General features: G+C 48.1%; 1 pseudogene; it reads right to left on the bottom strand.

Moving 5' to 3' along the window:
- Positions 1 to 4,002: 4,002 nt before the first annotated feature.
- LOC105564979 overlaps positions 4,003 to 6,774 on the bottom strand; it is a 13,471-nt pseudogene continuing 10,699 nt past the window's right edge.

Raw genomic sequence — 6,774 nt, 5'->3', positions numbered from 1 at the left:
CGAAACTTCGAACAGCAGCATGCAGTGCAAATGAACGTGAAGCGGTACGCGTGAAAGGCACTACATCTCCGCGGGCATCCGGCGTGCCGTTGTAAAAATGACTTTGCCCTGTGAATTAGGATGGAGGGATCGCGGATGGCTTTTACACGCTAAGATCGGAAGGGAACGAGAAAGAGAAAGAGAGAAAGTGGCTATGAAAAAAAGCAAACGGGAGAGGGCGAATTAAAATTTCACAACGACAACTGACAATCGTGAAATCCCATCCCTTACCCCTCCTCCCTATCGCCCCCCCCCCACCCTTCGCGACTGTAGACGGTCCGGCGTTACCGACCCTCCATTGTCTCCGACAAAACAAAACTCCCTACCCTCCCCTATCTCCCACCCCCGGTTAGGAAACGTGCGATAATAAATATAGAGAAAATGAAAAATTATTAAAAACTTCCTTTTTAACCTTGGTAATCCTCGTCGCCCCTAGAGATGCCGCATTAAAAACTCGCCGCTCCCCCCCGCCCCCGCCCCCGCCCGTCCCAACCCCCGCAGCTCCTTCCCTCCGTCTCCGCTTGCTCTTTCTGCACCCTCGTCCACCCCGGACTCCGTGGTCCTCGGGGTTGGGCGTCCGGACACGCGAATTATTTATACGCAGGAGTCTCTCTGACGACATTACCACAGTGTTAGCATTAAATCATAATGTACGACCCGTTACGAGCCACTGTGATTCGGTCTTGCGCACGCCCTCGTGTCAACGAGTGCTCTTCGCTCGCGCTCGCGTGCCTCTTGTTTTTGCACTTTTAAAGAGGGCGAATAATTATTCCCCGAGAAGGCAAAATGCCCGTTGATATTTACGCGCGCGAAAAAAAGAACGCGAGAGATTATTTTTCCGCGAGCAGATCGCTGATTGGCGACGCACGCGTCATTATTGCCACCCCTCGTAAGAATAATGCTTTAAAGGGACGAATCTAGATTAAACGATCTTACGTTGCGATTCGTTAATTGTGCGATTACGCGGTAATTAAGCGGATCAAAGTTAAATTTTCCCGCCGGTGCGTCAGCAAACGATCTGTATTATCGGGGAGATAACGCGAGTACCCGGGTATCACTTGGCTAAGCAGATAGCTTTTTACCTCTACGCTGATCTACGAGTAATCACGCGGGATGGCGCAAAACAAGGAAAACCGCGTCGCATAATAAACCTATATTAATCTCGTAGAGGAAAGAGATAAAGCGATATTATCGAGCGAGCCCGCCGTTCGAGCGTCGACTCGCCTCCCCGCGTCGTAACTTTTTCATGAATAATCCCCGGGCTAATTTGAATAAATTATAACCGACGGCGTTTGACGGGGCCCCGAATTCTCGGCGACGCTATTGATAGCCGTGAAAACGGAAGGGGGAGTCCTCCTGCTGTGGACGTGCTAAAGTAGAAGGATCTCTGCGGCTTCCATTAATTCCTTTGTCTCGCGATCCTGTCACGGCCTCGGGGGCCGATTTTCAAGGACCTTTTTTTCCGCGGAGTCCATTAAAATATCAATTAGAACGACCGTGTCCATCTCGCCTTCTCGCGGGGCCGAGCCTTTATTTCCCGGCGGTTACATCGAATCGATCTGTATAATCGCACGCGATCAACGTGGCTCATTATTAAGTGAAACGGTCCCTCAGGAGCGACGCGAAGAAGCGATCCCGGTCCAGACGAAAATCCACGGTGAAAATATCGACCGATCTCTTTCGCCAGGTCGTATCTCGATTTTACGAAATTTTCCGTTTTTCCGCCTAAGACTTTTTGTCAAGCCCGGTCTACAATGAGACAGAAGTCAGTAGTTAGAAGACATAAGCGAGTTACAAGCCTGTTACAAGATACTCACAAGTCGGAACGCGGCAATCGTAAGAAGATTCCCAAAATCCAATTCTTCTGACTTATCGCTTATACGTAACTTATGATTGACCACTCAGAGCCAATCATATGCCCACCATTTTTATCGAGAGCGCCAAACCACCCAAAACATCTGACTTTGAAGTTATGGTTATATTACGAAATATTTATGTGAGAAAAATTTGTACATACTGACAGTTTATAGTATATGCGTGTAAGTATATTGTAGTCTTTTAAGTAAGATTTTTCTACAAAGAAACACTTCAGAACATAATCTTGATCCTAGGTATTTTTTAAGTGTTGTTCGACAAAACGGTGTTTAACCAAACTTCCCATACAGCACAGAAAGTGAAAATAATGTTGCTGAAACGTTGCGATATTGGTTTGTTGAGGCGAACAATTGCCTATAAATTTCCTCGTCTCTGATTGGTTAGATTATAGTGACTTATGACTCATTCTGGATCAACATTTTTCTTTATGATTTCCAACTTACGGTCTATGATTTCTGACTGCCGACTTCTGTCCCATTGTAGACCGGGCTTTAGACTTCCAACCTTAATTTCAATGATACCACACTGTTCTCTGATTTAATCCGATCAGTGGGAACTAGTCGGTCTGTGCACAAAAGCCACGTGATTTGTATATTACATAAATGTTTTCATGAATTGACAGTTCTAGGAACAGAAGGTGCAAAAAGTGCAGAATTTCTCCAGCAACCCCTTAAACGCTCGTTTAGGACCAGAATTTTACACGGAAAACCGGAGATTGTGTAAACTCGAGATACAACCTTGCGAAAGAGGCCGCTCGCTAGGTCTTATATTTTATCATTCCAAGTATAAAATAAAATGCGTATGACAATCTTTAAATTTGTAGGGACCAAATGATGAACGTTACTTTTTTTATCTGGACTCGACTGATTTCTACCTGCGCGAGTTGGCGATAAAACCGATTTAATTATCGAAACCGGTGAGACGCGTAACACGGGCAATTACCGCGGAGGAGCATCGACACGCGGACACCGGATATGTTTCGCAACAATAATGCTGTCAGAGTCAAGCCGCGCGATCGTGAATGCGCGCATTCATCCGGTCCGATAATCCAACTTGAAAGGTACACGTCCGGGGGCTTTTTCTACTTACTACAACGGCGCTCAGAAGCACGTACGTAACGAACAAACGTTTCCGGAATACCTGTTACCTAGGGCGCTGGAAAAAATATGGGAAACCCCATCCTTGGAGAACGAGTAAGGGAGGTAGCGGCGCCGGAGGAGGGGGATGGTTTACCCCACGTAGAAGGCGCGCACGGATTGCCGTGTGTATACGCGCGTGCGTGTCTGCGTGCGTGCGCGCTTGTGCCGGCGCTCACACGAATGCGGGCGCGCACTCGCATGCGAGCGAGCGCAAGGGTTGAATTTTAATTATTTTCTCTTTGGTAGGTATAATATTTCAATGCTCGGCGGAGCCTGGCCGACCGGGCTCGCCTCTCGCCGCCATCTCTGTCAAGTAATGTTATTATAATTATACGCGTGTGCGCTTGGTCGGTCATTTCTTGTGCCCGTCCATCCCCCGACCACCTCCGTCGCTCCACACACGGCGCATCCTCTGTCCGTCTTTCTCCTCTTTCTCGCCGTCTCCGCCACGCCACCCTCTCGCGGGCGCTCTCTTTTCGCTCGCCTCTCGTAGCCCGCTCTCGTTCCCTGTGCCCGGGTATTGTGCAATTAAAATGTCGTAATTGTCCGTCGGAATTCATCTTGAAATTCGTGCCTAACCAGTCGGTACACCACATCGACGTCCATTCTCCTCGGGCGCGCGCACGTTGTGCTCGAATAACGCACGCAGGGCGACACGTAAATCTTTTCAGTGTTTACGCCAAGAGCTTGCTAATTCTTTACAGTTTGAAGGAACTTATCTGAATTTTATCCAGGAATAAAGCACATTTGTGCGTAATTATTTTACGAGGAGTAACGTTGTAGAACCACGTTTGCCATGTTCAATGTAAAGCTAATGTTTCATGCTGTAAGTCAGAATTTTTACACGCGGGCGAAACGATTTCTTCCTCCGTTATCTCGCTGTAAAGTACAGAGGAGAAGAAATAAAGAGGGTTTGAATGAAAAGGAGACGATAACAAAGCATTTTATAGCATCATATTTATTTTGTCTACATATCCGATCGATTAGTTGTTATTATTAAAATGCGATATGAAAAACGGCGTAAGTTGTAAAACATTTAAAGGGCTCTTTTTCAGATTCGATAAACTCGTCGAGAATAAAGACTAACTTTCATTTTTACGCAATAGTTTCTGACTCGCGTTAATAATTATGCGCATTAGGTTTGAAAGGCATAAACTCTGTATTTATAATGACCATTATAACAATTCCATTCACGAGGACTTCTATTATTCACGGATTCTTTTGCGAAAGGCAACTACACATAGAATACGATGATATACGCGCAAATACGATAGAAATAACAAATTACGAGCTTCGCAATCGGCCAAGCCGTAACTACTGTATGTACACCATTATGTACGTTACGCGAAAGAAAATCCTTATTTAACTTTACTCGCGTAAGCACTCAGTTCCTCCTGGCAAAGATTCCGCCGGGAAAGAAAATCTATAAAGGAACGCAAACCAAGATATAACTAATTTCGAATGCTCCGCGAGAGTGTAATGCAAAATATAATTTGCGATACAACGCAAATACCTCGCGTATCCGCGCGTCGTCTCGAAAGAACGTATCGCCGGCTGCGGTCGATGGCCCGCGAAACGTCGTGGATCGTCGCCGTCCTCGGCGGGATAAAGCCGGATGGCGTATGTATGCGATCACCTGAAATTCAGAATTGCAAATTCTTTAATTCACGGAACGCGATGGCGATGGCGACGACGGCGGCTGCGGCAACGGCGGTCGCCACGGAGGTCCTCCGCTCTCGCGGCAGGAAAATACCTTCGCCTGACCTATACAAACATCGCGGGAGACGAGGGATGTGTATTCAAAAATTTACATAGGTACATTCTGATTAAAGTGTCCTAGAAAGCAAATCTAATACAGCAGCACGAGCGCGCCAAGTCCCTCGCCCTCCTCGCCCCCCGGTCGCTTTTTCCATCGTGCGGGGGGGATGAGCCTTTTCGGAGTGCGAGAACGCGGAATTGTGCGGGATGGATTATTACGTGTCCTTCGGAAAGTTTCCGCCGGAGAATATCGGGTCCGAATGTGGGGGGATGAAAGGACTGGATGTATCTCGCTGCCGCGTCCAGTATATCATGATAATCGTGGGATTTATTACTCGTTACCGAGGTTTATTATCCCGGTAACGCGCTAGGGTGAACGTGACGAGAACGTAGAAAACAAATAAAATCACAGAGCGAGAAGGAGGACACTCAAAAAAAGAATGGACGCGGCCGCCGCGGACGTGGGGTGCGCCGTAATAAATTTCCGCGATTGATAATGATGGAAAATTCGACCGCCGCGCGTACGACAAAAGGGACAAGGGGAAATGAAGGGAATACCAAGACCGCGCTAATATTAGGAGAGCAATCATTTTAACGGCGAGTAAGTAGGATGCGCCTTGTGCCCCGCCAAGTTAGCGACAAAGCGAGAGCGTACGTTCCGCGCTCGGCGATTGGATTCGCCAATTAATCACCGGCGGAGCGCCGCGGCGGCACGGATGAAAGAATAACGACGCGGAAACGAAACGAAATTTAAATATTCTCGCGTTGTTCGCGAGGAGGAGGCCGAGGGGTAGGAAAGGACGACGCGTATCGCGGGCATTCCTCCGCGCCCCTCGGCGGTGCCGGGGCGGCGAAGGGACGAGCGAGCACGGTATAATTGCAAAATTGCATTAGCTTTGTGTTCTTCCGCCGTTCGCCCAGACGTAAGAGATACGCGTGTGTGGCGCGCGTTGCAACGGACGATTTATACGAATTCTCGTTTTCTTTTTCATTTTTCTTTTTTTCCCCCCTTTCTTTTTCGTCAACGTCCCCGATCCGCCGGGCGTACGTCGCTAAGTGACGCCTTGCTGGGTTAACGAGGCAATACGAGAATCGCGTACGCTCGGTGTTGGGGTTCAATCATCGAATTGCCATCGCCGTCTGAAAAGAAAACGCGAGGATTTATCTTCAGGCGGCTTCTCTGGCGTATTCACGTTGATCCGGCAATAGTTTCACCCGCGTTTAATTTTCCCCCTCGCAACGTTGACATTCGTACGATCTTATCGCGGAAGCGTCGCGAATCCCTTCGTCTGGTCGCGCGAGTCGATAGCATCTACGCGAGCATCGAACCTCCCCGTTTGAGATTCGATGCGAGCGAAGGATCGGAGGGTCACACGGAGCGGAGGATGCAGAGAGAAGCTCCGTCGTCAGCGACCGTTATTTGCACGGTTTCGAGCACGGGCCCCTCTTCCCGCGCCCCTCGCGCGCCCTTAAACCAGCTCGCCGTTTCCCCAGCTCGTTTCGTTTCTCCGGCGACAAATAAGCAACAGAACGAACGAACCGCGGCCCTATCTCGCGTCGGCAACGATTGCTCGAGAAACGCGCCAGATTCCTGATTCCGCTTCTCGGCTGAAATTTATCTTCTTCGGCCCCTAACTCCTCGCGCCAGACACCCTAGCAGAATGTCGTTTCAAATTCGGATCGGATCCTTATCTCCCCGTCGGATACATTTTAATCGGAATTGTAGCGACATCCTCGCGCGACGTCCGCATTTGAATACTAAACATATTAATAACTTCTTGACAAAACAAAATTCTGTTTTTACCAAATAAGAGTCGGGAAAAGTTTACGTCGCTGATCGTTGCAACTAATACGAGTCGCGAGATATTTAATGCTTTGGGAGCATTTGGGGGAAGAAATACTTTTGTTATTTTTAATCCTCGTATTTATTATACAGTATTTTTATTGTATCGAATTATCTCCG

The sequence above is a fragment of the Vollenhovia emeryi genome, unplaced genomic scaffold, assembly GCF_000949405.1.
Source record: "Vollenhovia emeryi isolate VEMERY1.0 unplaced genomic scaffold, V.emery_V1.0 DF939157.1, whole genome shotgun sequence".
Taxonomy (NCBI): Eukaryota; Metazoa; Arthropoda; class Insecta; order Hymenoptera; family Formicidae; genus Vollenhovia; species Vollenhovia emeryi.
Note: the sequence above shows the minus strand (reverse complement) of the source record. Positions and strands in the feature narration are given on the sequence as shown.